Raw genomic sequence first — 13,995 nt, forward strand, 5'->3', positions numbered from 1 at the left:
TGACAGTAACATAGGCAGTACACATGAGAACATATAAGGCAACACAGCGTGAGAACAATACAGGCAACACACCTTGAAAACAACACAGGTAATACACTGTAGGAATAACATTACTGAAAAAATACAAGCAATGATATGAATTAGTAATGCAGAATCAGTGTAATTCCAAGCACTCTCCAGGTACTACAGATGACAGACTGAACTTCGCTAATTACATCCAGTCCCAACAGAAAAAAATATATCAAGTTTATTTCAAACTTGCTAATAAACTCTGCCGAAAGTATGAGACCCCCAGAACTTACAAACTTGCGCGAAAAGTTTTCGAATCTCTTCGTTTAGAGGTTAAGATATTTTTGTTGGGAAATTTTACTGCTTTAACAAGAGAGCAAGTTTTGATGCATTCTTGTGTCTCAAGGAGCACCTGACAAAGCAGTTGACGACGTCTTTTTTCTTCCTTTTCGAGGAAATGATTAATGCCGATTTGATGATTGCATTTGATTTAGTGAGAGCCATGAATTTAGATCTTTATTTCTCCAATCAAAATCTAACTATAACGTTAGTAATTAATGGCAGATAGCATGAGATGGGTCATCACTTCCCGCCATACACATGAGCATGATGTTTCATGCCAGATAGACTGACCATCATTGTTAGCACAAGAGAACTATGAAAGACTTGGTGCATGACATCAAGATTCACTACTTCTAATACCCAGCTTGTGCTCTGAGCTGAAGGCTCCAGTAGCTATTCCAGACGAGTTGAAGATTCCAGGAGCTAGTCCAGCTTAGTTGAATACCATAAAAGTGAGTTGAGACAAACAAAAACTCCATCAGTGAGTTCAGTTGAGCTAAAGCACCCACCAGTGAGCCCAGATGAGCTGAAGTCTTTAGAAGCTTGTCCAACTGAACTGAAGATCCAAGAAAATGAGGTGGAGCTAAAGAATTCAGCAGTGAGTTCAGTTGAGCTAAAGCATCCACCAGTGAGCCCAGATGAGCTGAAGTCTTTAGAAGCTAGTCCAGTTGAAGTGAAGACCCGCGCAGATGAGGTGAAGACTTCAGCAGTAAATCCAGAGGAGCTAAAGACTCCAGCAGTGAGTTCAGTTAAGTTAAAGACTCCAGCAACCAGTTCAGATAAGCTGAAGACTCCAACAGCAATTTCGGATTAGCTGAAGACTCCAGCAGTTCCACACAACTAGTCTGCAAAGGAGAGAAGGATAATCAACGACAGATCTGTGGGTGAAGAATTTTACTCCCGGTAACGTATGTTGTAGCTCATCGTCTGACATGTATACTTGAATCTGGAATGTACATTGCAAAAAAAATGAAGATATACATATGCTATGAATGTAAATTAAATTTTCCGTTTTCTTTATATATATATATATATATATATATATATATATATATATATATATATATATATATATATATATATATACTTCATGACAGGGTGAAGGCATGTACAGAGCATCAGATTGGGGAAGAGCAGTGTGGTTTCAGAAGTGGTAGAGGATGTGAGGATCAGGTGTTTGCTTTGAAGAATGTATGTGAGAAATACTTAGAAAAGCAAATGGATTTGCATGTAGCATTTATGGATCTGGAGAAGGCATATGATAGAGTTGATAGAGATGCTCTGTGGAAGGTATTAAGAATATATGGTGTGGGAGGCAAGTTGTTAGAAGCAGTGAAAAGTTTTTATCGAGGATGTAAGGCATGTGTACGTGTAGGAAGAGAGGAAAGTGATTGGTTCTCAGAAAATGTAGGTTTGCGGCAGGGGTGTGTGATGTCTCCATGGTTGTTTAATCTGTTTATGGATGGGGCTGTTAGGGAGGTGAATGCAAGAGTTTTGGAAAGAGGGGCAAGTATGAAGTCTTTAAACTGCAGAAGCTGGTGACTGAGTTTGGTAAAGTGTGTGAAAGAAGAAAGTTAAGAGTAAATGTGAATAAGAGCAAGGTTGTTAGGTACAGTAGGGTTGAGGGTCAAGTCAATTGGGAGGTAAGTTTGAATGGAGAAAAACTGGAGGAAGTAAAGTGTTTTAGATATCTGGGAGTGGATCTGGCAGCGGATGGAACCATGGAAGCGGAAGTGGATCATAGGGTGGGGGAGGGGGCGAAAATCCTGGGAGCCTTGAGGAATGTGTGGAAGTCGAGAACACTATCTCGGAAAGCAAAAATGGGTATGTTTGAAGGAATAGTGGTTCCAACAATTTTGTATGGTTGCGAGGCGTGGGCTATGGATAGAGTTGTGCGCAGGAGGGTGGATATGCTGGAAATGAGATGTTTGAGGACAATGTTTGGTGTGAGGTGGTTTGATCGAGTAAGTAACGTAAGGGCAAGAGAGATGTGTGGAAATAAAATGAGCGTGGTTGAGAGAGCAGAAGAGGGTGTTTTGAAATGGTTTGGGCACATGGAGAGAATGAGTGAGGAAAGATTGACCAAGAGGATATATGTGTCAGAGGTGGAGGGAACGAGAAGTGGGAGACCAAATTGGAGGTGGAAAGATGGAGTGAAAAAGATTTTGTGTGATCGGGGCCTGAACATGCAGGAAGGTGAAAGGAGGGCAAGGAATAGAGTGAATTGGATCGATGTGGTATACCGGGGTTGACGTGCTGTCAGTGGATTGAATCAGGGCATGTGAAGCGTCTGGGGTAAACCATGGAAAACTGTGTAGGTATGTATATTTGCGTGTGTGGACGTGTATGTATATACATGTGTATGGGGGTGGGTTGGGCCATTTCTTTCGTCTGTTTCCTTGCGCTACCTCGCAAACGCGGGAGACAGCGACAAAGCAAAAAAAAAAATATATATATATATATATATATATATACTTCATGTTTTTTTTACTGTGCTGAAGAATGTCGAGAATTTTGAAAGCACCGCATGGGAAGACGATAGAGGTGTAACATTTCCAAACGCACTGTTTGCTAGTCATGAATGAAGAGACGTGATGTAATGAAGACATAAAGTGGAGGAAGTGCCAACGAAGATTGCGTGGTATATGATATTCTTTGCAATGGGTGACCGGCCATTTACTACAGGGAAGAAGTGTAAGGTATGGCTTAAAGGATCTGCGTAAATAAAGCTGGTGTACAAACAGTAAAAAAAAGCCTCTAGTTTTTGTATGAATCAATGTAAGACGACCGGGGTCGAAGGGCTTTAACAAATGCCCATGGTATGGTCTCGCATTGGTAGCCCTGCTGTAATGATATTGTAATATATCGATTGCTACCGAAATTTCCTGACATTCGCAATGATGAATCCTATACTGATTTCATACGTTGATGGAAATAACTATGAAAGCGATGTTGCTATAAGAATTTTTTTTTTTGTCTCGCATTCACACTTGCCAAACCCACCGAGTAGGATCAAGTCGTACTGATAATTTCAAATTCATCAGACCCATCCAGGATCATTTTTTTCTTACCGTGTGCACGTCATCATAGGATATCGGATGCCCTTTTTGTCTACATATAAAGATAAATTTTCTTTTATCTGCATTACATCGGTATGCATTCATGCTCGTGGCTAAATCGAGTCCATACATATCTATATATTGTACATCATTACTGTTGTGCTAACTTAAGTCTTTTTGTAACACGGTGACTGAATTCAGTCTATTTAGCTTCAATTTTCGTAACATCTCTTCTTTATTTCGCCCGGTTCATTACTACATATTTACTCTGGGCAGTTGATTACGCAAATCTTATCGAACAATAAGGAAAAAAATGGCTTGCTTATTCATTTCATTAGAAATCTGTATTCTCATAAACTTTAGTATCTTAGCCGGTGAAAGTTACAAATTTCAGGCAATTCCCACATTACCATCACAATAACAGGGGCAAGCGTGAGTTAACTTGTGTGTGGCACATAACTACATTACTGAGACTGCCTCTAAGGCCATGTAAGACTTCGGCTGCTGCTATCCTGCCTGGCTGTCTCTCCTTATCTCCCCGTAACTCAGCCTCCTTGTGATTCACATCAACATTTGCATCTGTATTAACTCCTGCTGCATAGCTGCCTAATGTCTCTTGCCTCTCTACATGTTAAAGCAACACCAGGACGCGGTGCTGGGAGAGGAGCCATCTGGTTTGGAGCCAGCTGATGACAATGGCCACTCGCTGTGTACATCATGCCATCTGGGACCAACTGATGAGAGTGACCAGTTCCTGAGCACATTATGCCTACTGTTCTGAGTGCTAACAAATGACTGTACTCGGAAGAAATGACGTGAACATTAGCAATAAAGATCTCTGACACCAACTTCTGTGGCACTGCCGTTAGTACTGACCAGTGTCATCAATGCAGCCATGAGGACATCAGCTGTGACAGAACCAACACATGTATTGACCATCGTCCCCCATTAAGACCGTGAGGACATCAGCAGTGACAGAGGCGCCACTAGTATTGACCTTCGTCTCCATAATGACACCAGCGTTGATGACACCGCGTCTAGTGTTCACCGTCGTCCCAAAGCAGCTGTGGAGACAGAATTACTAACGGAAAATACCTTGGAGGAAAAATGGAGGGACTGATTTAATCTGTAGAAATTGAAGATGAAAAACAAAGGCTCAAATAAGAGACACGGGGAAATGAGACTGAAAAAAGGCATGTAGATGGACAATGTATCAGGCATAGAATAAATGAATAAATGATCGACTTGAAGTGAATCGGACCGAAATAATCTCTTCTTCGGCGAGGCGAGTGAAGCCAAAAAAGAGGACTTTTCTGTGGTTTCCCTTGTTATTCGCCAGCTTTTTGGGATTACTTTTAGTTTTCGTTCAGATAACTTGGATCTAGATATTTCAGTACAATCTTTATATTTCTTCTCCGCAAGTTCTGCACCACAAGAAGCCTAATTAGTTGGATACTAATGAGCCGACCAGGAGAAAGAAATAAAGTTCATAGTTTTACTGTCGCTAATGATAAAGAAGACGGTGAGGAGATCCGATTAGGAGTCTTTAGATGTGTGTGTGTGTGTGTGTGTGTGTGTGTGTGTGTGTGTGTGTGTGTGTGTGATATCTATTTACGATCATTTGCGTCACAAATAGGAGCTTTTACACTCGTGTTGCCCCGCCTCCTAAACGTATATATATATATATATATATATGTATATATATATATATATATATATATATATATATATATATATATATATGTATATATATATATATATATATATATATATATATATATATATATATATATATATATATATATATATATATAATCATTTTTTTAAATTTATTACTTTATCGCTGTCTCCCGCGTTAGCGAGGTAGCGCAAGGAAACAGACGAAAGAATGGCCCAACCCACCCACATACACATGTATCTACATACATGTCCACACACGCCAATGTACATACCTATACATTTTGGTGTACATATATGCATACACATACACAGACAAATACGTATATACATATGTACATATTCATACTGCCCTCAGCCATTCTCGTCGCCACCCCGCCACACATATAATGGCACCCCCCCTCCCCCGCACGCCCGCGAGGTAGCACTAGGAAAAGACAACAAAGGCCACATTCGTTCACACTCAGTCTCTAGCTGTCATGTGTAACGCACCGAAACCACAGCTCCCTTTCCACATCTAGGCCCCACAAAACTTTCCATGGTTTACCCCAGACACTTCACATGCCCTGGTTCAATCCATTGACAGCACGTCGACCCCGATATAACACATCGTTCCGATTCACTCTATTCCTTGCACGCCTTTCACCCTCCTGCATGTTCAGGCCCCAATCGCTCAAAATCTTTTTCACTCCATCCTTTCACCTCCAATTTGGTCTCCCACTTCTCCTCGTTCCCTCCACCTCTGACACTTGTATCCTTTCTGTCAATCTTTCCTCTCTCATTCTCTCCATGTGACTAAACCATTTCAATACAACCTCTTTGCTCTCTCAACCATACTCTTTTTATTACCACACATCTCTCTCACCTTTTCATTACTTACTCGATCAAACCACCTCACACCACATATTGTCCTCAAACATCTCATTTCAAACGCATCCACCCTCCTTCCCACAACCCTATCTATAGCCCATGCCTCGCAACCATATAACATTGTTGGAACCACTATTCCTTCAAGCATACCCATTTGTGCTTTTCGAGATAACGTTCTCACCTTCCACACATTCTTCACGCTACCAAAACCTTCATCCCCACCCCAACCCTGTGACTCACTTCCGCTTCCATGGTTCCATCCGCTGCTAAATCCACTCCCAGACATCTGAAACACTTCACTTCCTCCAGTTTTTCTCCATTCAAACTTACCTCCCAATTAACTTGTCCCTCAACACTACTGAACCTAATAGCTTTGCTCTAATTCACATTTACTCTCAGCTTTCTTCTTTCACACACTTTACAAAACTCAGTCACCAACTTCTGCAGATTCTCACCCGAATCAGCCGCCAGCGCTGTATCATCAGCGAACAACAGCTGATTCACTTACCAAGCCCTTTTATCTACGACAGACTGCATACGTACCCGTCTCTCCAAAACCCTTGCATTCACCTCCATAACAACCCCATCCATAAACAAATTAAACAACCATGGATATATCACACACCCCTGCCGCAAACCGACATTCACTAGGAACCAATCGCTTTCCTTTCTTCCTACTCTTTACATATGCCTTACATCCTTGGTAAAACGTTTTCACTGCTTCTAGCAACTTACCTCCTACACCTTATACTCTTAATGCCTTCCACAAAGCATCTCTATCAACCCTTTCATATGCCTTCTTGAGATCCATAAATGCTACATATAAATCCATCTGTTTTTTAAGTATTTCTCAAGTACATTCTTCAAAGCAAACACATGCTCCACGCATTCTCTACCACTTCTGAAACCACACTGCTCTTCCCCAATCTGATGCTCTGTACATGCTTTCACCCTCTCAATCTATACCCTTCAATAAAATTTCCCAGGAATACTCAACAAACTTATGCCTCTGTAATTTGAACACTCACCTTTATCCCCTTTGCTTTTGTACAATGGTGCTATGCATGCATTCCGCCAATCCTCAAGCACTTCACCATGAATCACACGTACACTGAATATCCTTACCAACCGGTCAAGAACACAGTCACCCCTTTTTTTTAATAAATTCCACTGCAGTACCATCCAAACCCACCGCTTTGCCGAGTTTCATCTTCCGCAAAGCTATCACTGCCTCTTCTCTGTTTACCAAACCATTCTCCCTGACCCTCTCACTTAGCACACAACCTCCACCCAAAACACTCTGTATCTGCTACTCTATCATCAAACGCATTCAACAGAGGATTTTTCCTTTTATCATTAAAATTTTTCATTCACTTTTATTTTTGTCCTAATGCTGCATCATTTTCCCCAGCCTTGTATTCATATCCCATTTCCTGCATTCTATAATATCACTCTTTATTGTGTCATCTCTTTTATTTCTCTTTTTACTATTTTTGATGTAGATGGGTCGTTAACTTTTCATCATCGCGCAAGGTTTTTCTTTCATTTCTTTTTCAATCAGGATTTCACATACAATCCTGGCCTTGTCGTGTTCAGCTTTCGTTTAGCCTTTTCTACTTTCTCATTCCTTCAACTGTCTTCCATCATCTTTCCTCATATATCTTCATCTTTCACTTTTCTCCTCATTGTACCTCATTTTCCTCTATTGATTACTTACAGACGTCCTCCCTCCATAAGAACCACAAATAAGCGTATCATACGAGCATTTTCCTGGAGCCAGCAAGTATCTATATGGTCATAACACCGTCAGATACGTACGCTGTACCAAGACCATTTGCTCTCTCCCTCATCCCTGCAGGGTAATGGACGCGGTGACTTTAAGCATGACTCGCTAAATACAAGATCCCCGTAACATGTATAGGTACGATAGCCCTTGGTTTACAGCTTCGAGTTCTCTCAGCAAATATATATGATAATCCTTGGCACGGAGGTACGATATCCCGTGGCATATATGGGAGGTAAAGTCTAGCCCTCTCTCGGTTATACGCGTGGAAGAGGGGAGTTAAGATTACACTGGGCATCCTGTTTGCAGTGAGGGCAAGCAATTATGAGACATCAAGCGTCTGCGCTTCAGATGATACGATGGAAGCTGTTCCTCTGCCGCCTTCACCCAAGATCTTAAGGTAAACCAGTTTAAACTAATTCAATTAAGAACAAAGACGATTGAGACTTTCATACAAGGATTAAAAGAACACCAAAGACTTTGATTATCTTCATCAAAAGAGCTACTTAAAGCTACATACGTTTAAGAGTAAACATAGCAAGTACTTCCCTTCAATATAAAGATTTCCAGTATTTTTCTATACGTCATGTGTTTTTTGTCTCGCGTCCCTCTTGCTATACTAATCTCGGATTTCTCTTCCCTTGCAGTTTCTTGTTTTCCTTAGTGTTTTTACCATGCACATCAAACCTTACAGAGAGGAGAAGTTAAGTGCATGCATAAGAACCCTTTTGGGCCCTGCTATTTAAACTGATTGATTTCAGATAAATCTAACTAAAGAACTAAAGACAGAAGGTAAGTTATTTCTGGTTTTCTGATTGCAGTCCCTTCGTCTTCTGATTGTAATCCCCTTATCTTTTGACCTTAGTCTCATAATACTCTGATCACCGTCCCCTTATTTTCTTATTCCAGTATCCTACTCTTCTGACTTCAGTCTCTTAGTTTTCTAAGTGGAATCTCCTGGTGTCCTGATTGAAAATCCTAAGTATTTACGTTGCAGTCCCCTTGCCTTTCGATTGCAGTTTCCTAGTATTTTGATCGAATCCCCTTGTTTCTTGATTGTAGACCCTTAGTGATCAAATTGCGATCTTATAGTCGTCTGATGACAGTTTCCCTGGTCTTCTGATTGCAGTCCCTTCGTCTTCTGATCGCTGTTCCTTAGTCTTTTCGATTGCTGTTTTCGAACAGTTTACCACACACAAAATTTGGTAGCTTGTAATGTTGACTCTGCTAAAAATGTGGGACTTTTTATCGTTTATTCTGCGTCTTTATAAGTTGAGGTATAAGTTTCAAAGTCCGTTTTCTCGAAGTTCAAAAAGTAAAGGATTCTATTATGAGTTCAATCTCCCTTGATAAGACATCTTAGTTCCATTCTTCTTTGACGAATGAACCTCAGGTAGTGTGATGATTATAACAGTGATAGAAAGCTTAAGTATGAACACTACCTTAAGAACGAACTGTTATAGAAATTAACTAAGAATATCAATAGATGTAATAAAAAAGACACGACAGGTATGTAGGCGTGCACAGTGCTAGTATTTTAGTATACCTGATCATCATGGTGGAGGAATTGCAGTTAATTATTTAGGGAGAGTTGTCATTGTCTAGTGCAGATGTGAGGTGGGGTGGCAGGCTCAGCTGGCTCGTCCGGACACGAGATATCATCTCCCGCCTGGCTGGTGATGGTGGCAGCAAGTGTTATGGACATGCTGTCAGTACAAGCATGACGAGGGAGCTGGTGGCTGCCTCAAGATAGGCAGGTGGTTACTGTGTGATGACGGGGAGCTGGTGGGCTGCCTCAAGATAGGCAGGTGGTTACTGTGTGATGACGGCGGGCTGGTGGGCTGCCTCAAGATAGGGAAGTGGTTACTGTGCGATGATGGAGGAGTTGGTAGCTGCATCAAGATAGGCAGGTGGTTACTGTGTGATGACGAGGTCTTGTGAGCTGCCTCAAGATAGGCAGGCGGGATAGTGTGTGCAGAGGAAACGACGAGGGTGCAGGCGTACGATATGCTCACACACACACACACACACATACACACAGTCTTCAGATGCATTGGACCTCGAAAAGCATTTGACACTGTAACACATGGGAGGCTGATTAAAAAGTTGAATCATCAGGTAAGAATAAGAGAGAGAGAGAGAGACTCCTCCGATGGATAAGATCATCTTGGTGTAGCGGAACAAAAGACACATGCCAGAGGAGCCTTCTCCAAAAGGTTGAAGGTCTCCAGTGGAGTGCCACAAGATTTTATTTGAGGACATTACTTTACTCCTCTTGATTTATTGCAATGTCATGACAGAAGGTATGGACTGCTGCCTGAATATGATAAGGGACGATGCAAAGGTCATGAGGAAAGTTAAAAGTGAGCAGAATTGCATGAACCTACAAAGGTATCTAGACAGACTCCAAAGTGATACATGGGTGATGAAATTCAACCCAAACAAACGCAAAGTAATGAGGGTAAGACAAAGTTAAAGACGACCTCAATATGATCATTATTTTTAGCAGGAAATAGGTTTCAGCATAGATATCTTTACTCTGGAAAATGATACCAAGCCCTCATTCCGCAGTCCTGCGTTGCAGATGTTACAAGTAAATTGGATGTCGATATTTTTCTAGGACTGTCAAAACTTACATCATCACATTTGATATATATATATATATATATATATATATATATATATATATATATATATATATATATATATATATATATTCAGTTTGTACATTTATGAAACATTTTACCCAAGTTATTCTATGATTTGCATGTTATGAACTCGGGCATCGATACGCTCCATATCCAATGTGAAAATATTTTCTCTGTGATTTTATCCTGCAAGTCACACTGTTGAACGTCAATGAACTGCCTTCCTAGTACATATTCTTCATTTGAGGGTATAGGTCGGCTCAGTACACGTGCACAACCCGCAGCATAGAGTCTATCCTTATATGAGCATGTCTGGACTCAAAAGCTCTATCCCACGGGGTGGGAAGCATTCGGCCCATCACCCCTTATGACGCTAGGAGTCCACTAGCTAACTAGCACTTGAAGTTAAATATTAAAAGCTTCTTTGACAAAAAATAAACTCTTTTCAGTCTATCTCTTGAGGCTGTTGAAAGAGAAGTGTTTGTACGATGTTTTGTAAACCTCAGTCTATTAGGTAGCTGTTGCCAGAGCGACGGCCTGCCAAGGGCGTTGTTGGCGCTCAGACTGGAGGAGATTTCCCTCAGCTGATGAAGATCGTCTGGTGTTTGACGGAGTTCAGTCCTAAGTGCAACATCACCAATGAAAGAGCAGTTAGAGATAATTCTAACGGTTATTAAAGGCTCTAAGCATGCTACTGTACGAGTTGTAAGACGGGCCGACCACCATGTTACACGTACTTAAGACGTTACAGCTCTGACGAGGCGGGCTCTCGTTTAGACAGTCACTTGGGCACCGGTCATGCATAGTTGCTCGAGGAATTTGTAGCGTCACAAATATCGGAAGCGGTGTCTATTGTTTTTCCTTGTGAGCCCCAAATCATGCTACCGAAGAAAAGAACTATTGATGAAGAGCGTCGGGTGGTAAGTAAACGTAGAAAATCTTGTACATTTTCTTTGTAAGAAACAGGTAGTTGTTGCCAAAGGTTACAACGTCAAGAAGTGTTATGGAACTAACCATGCTCTGAAGTATGATAAACATAATGGCACGTTACGTGTCGACAAAGTTAAAGAGTTAAAGCCGCCATTGAAAGAGCAACTGTCAATGTTCAAAGATGTTCATTAGTTCAGTGTTGCTGCAGTTTAGTGAAAGGCCTATGAAATAGCTATCATCGAAGCCTTTTTCTGGCAGAGAACTTTTTAAAGAAATGTATGCTTATGGCAATAGAAGATATTTCTCCGAAAAAACGTCAGGCTTTTGCAAGTATAAGCCTCACAAGAAGCACAGTTACAAGAGAGAATAGATGAATTATCAGAAAATATTAACAATCATCTCAAAGTAAAGGCCTTTACTGCATTTTCTGTCGTGACTGATGAAAGTGCAAATGTAGCTGGTGTAGCACAACTTGTCATTTTCTTACGCGGTAGAGATAAAAGATATGCAGTCAACAGACGAGTTTGTGAACTGGTACCAATGAAAGGACCAAGAACAGGTGATGACATCTCGTGATTGGTAGGGGCACTGGACAAATCGGACGCTGATTGGGAATAAACCGTGAGTGTAGCTATAGAGATGCAGCACCCGCAAATAGTGGGTAGAAAAGTTGGCGGGGCAACAAAATTAGAGGAAGAATGACTAGCCGTGAAAACAAACCATCAATTTCGTAATCTGCACTGCATTGAGAGAATTGCTGTGCACCGAAACATTAAAAAAGGATAAAGTCATAGATGTCGTTAGAAAGACAACGGACATTATACGAGCACAAAGTCTCAACAACTGCTCCTTGGAGGAAAATAAGAACCCACACGGACTGCCAAATCAGTCGGGGAACTGTAGTGAAGCGAACTGCTGATTTGTGTGGATAGTGCACAGACGTTTATAGAGCAGACAGAAAAGGACGTGCATGAGCTGGAAGATAACGAATGGTTTCAAGATCTAGTAAAGACGCAATACATTGGCAACAGAGTCTTATGCCTGCATCCGCGCCTTTGAGATGAAACTGCAGCTTTCTGAACGGCAAATTGCACAGAGTTATCTTTCACACTTTCCGACCTTAAAGTCCCTGCGAGACACCCCCGGAATGTCATGTTGATACCAACACAGAATCGTATTCCAGCAAGATTTTCCACGTTAAGGAATGAGTTCCAAGAAAGATTGGCTTAATTTGAATACCCTGAGAACATTTTTTTCCAGTTTTCAAAACTCATTCTCTGTTAGTGTTAGCAAGATACCAGGACAGCTTCAGCTTCGAATAGCTGAGCTACATTACGATTCTGCCTTGAGGAACAAGTTTTGTCCTGTAGACGTTGGCACATTTTGTCCATATGTGGGACCAAATAATCAAAAGCGTGTTTTGCCTCAGAGATAATATTCATGTTTGAAATTGAATATATCCTGGCTTCGTTCTCAACTTACTAAATATGCACCCGAATTCGATACTCAAGATTGCTACAGCTCAGTCATTTGCACCAAGCACTGATGCATTGATCCAGACTAAGAGGAGTCAAGTGTCATGGAGCAGTAATAAACCTTAGCAAGGTAGTTATAAATCATATAAGCAGGTCGTCAAGTTCATAATAGTAAAAGAAAAAAATGAAACGCATTTTCCTTCTAGTCTCAATATTTTTCTAATCTTAACTTTGCTTGACCTTGCTATGACAGAGATTGCCGGGTCACAACGTATTCTTAAATAAGTTTTAAATAAATAAACTTGCAGTGAATAACATCAGTCACGAAACACATTAACATCTTAAAGCATATAACAATACATAACAGCTCGAACATTTTTTTTCTTTTTTTCTTTTAATGAGAGCCTCACGTAGGTCCTTGGGTGGGAGGTTTGACCTTCCTTGTCTGAAGCAGACTCAGACCCCACCAGTGAACCCCTAACGCCTCTCGTCCTGTCCCTGTGTCTACCGCCTATATCATTTTGCCTTACTACTCCCCAAAGGGGCAATCGCAGTGTCCACATAGTACATGACCCGTATAGTGTACCATCATAATCAATGTAGCCTCCATTAGCAAATGAGTGCGACACCCCCTGCTCTAAACCCTGTTGTACGTTACTTAAGACGGTACATCGCTGGTTCTGGTCACTTTCAGACTTTTTTTTGATGGTACCTATGACGGCACGGACAACTTAGTACAGTCCAGGAGCCATGAGGGAGACTCCACTTGTCTAGACGTACGTCTTATTAGTATTTATCAAACTGAAATATATTAGAGGGAGAAATAATGTAGTTCTTTGTATAAAACCCTGTTTGACAAGTATGAATTATTGTTAGTATGTTGAAATTGGAGGCCATAAGATAGAGATAAATCAGATATATATCAATTCTTTTGGATATTCTTCTTCGCAATTTGAGTGTCTTGTGAACTCCAATTTCATAGTACGACAGGATGGTTACAGAAACGTATAAGATAATCGTCTCTGTAAGTCTGTCCAGAAATCAAGGGCAATTGTATACATTAGGAACAGGTAGTCTTAGCCTTATCAACCTTATCATCATATCTATCAAACCATAAAAGGCAATCAAACTTGTACCACTGCGCAATTATTATGTTACCTGTACACATGATCCTCTTATTTGCAAAGAAATATTGACGTCTA

The 13,995-nt window shown here is 40.9% G+C and overlaps 1 long non-coding RNA gene across 1 annotated transcript in view; it reads right to left on the minus strand.

Moving 5' to 3' along the window:
- Positions 1-282: 282 nt before the first annotated feature.
- The window catches only part of LOC139755806 (uncharacterized), a 258,719-nt gene continuing 245,006 nt past the window's right edge, over positions 283-13,995 (minus strand). Inside the window, exon 3 of the long non-coding RNA XR_011714165.1 lies at positions 283-1,196. This is a non-coding gene — a long non-coding RNA (uncharacterized lncRNA). The remainder of the gene's footprint in view (positions 1,197-13,995) is intronic.

This window comes from Panulirus ornatus, chromosome 20 (assembly GCF_036320965.1).
Source record: "Panulirus ornatus isolate Po-2019 chromosome 20, ASM3632096v1, whole genome shotgun sequence".
Classification (NCBI taxonomy): domain Eukaryota; kingdom Metazoa; phylum Arthropoda; class Malacostraca; order Decapoda; family Palinuridae; genus Panulirus; species Panulirus ornatus.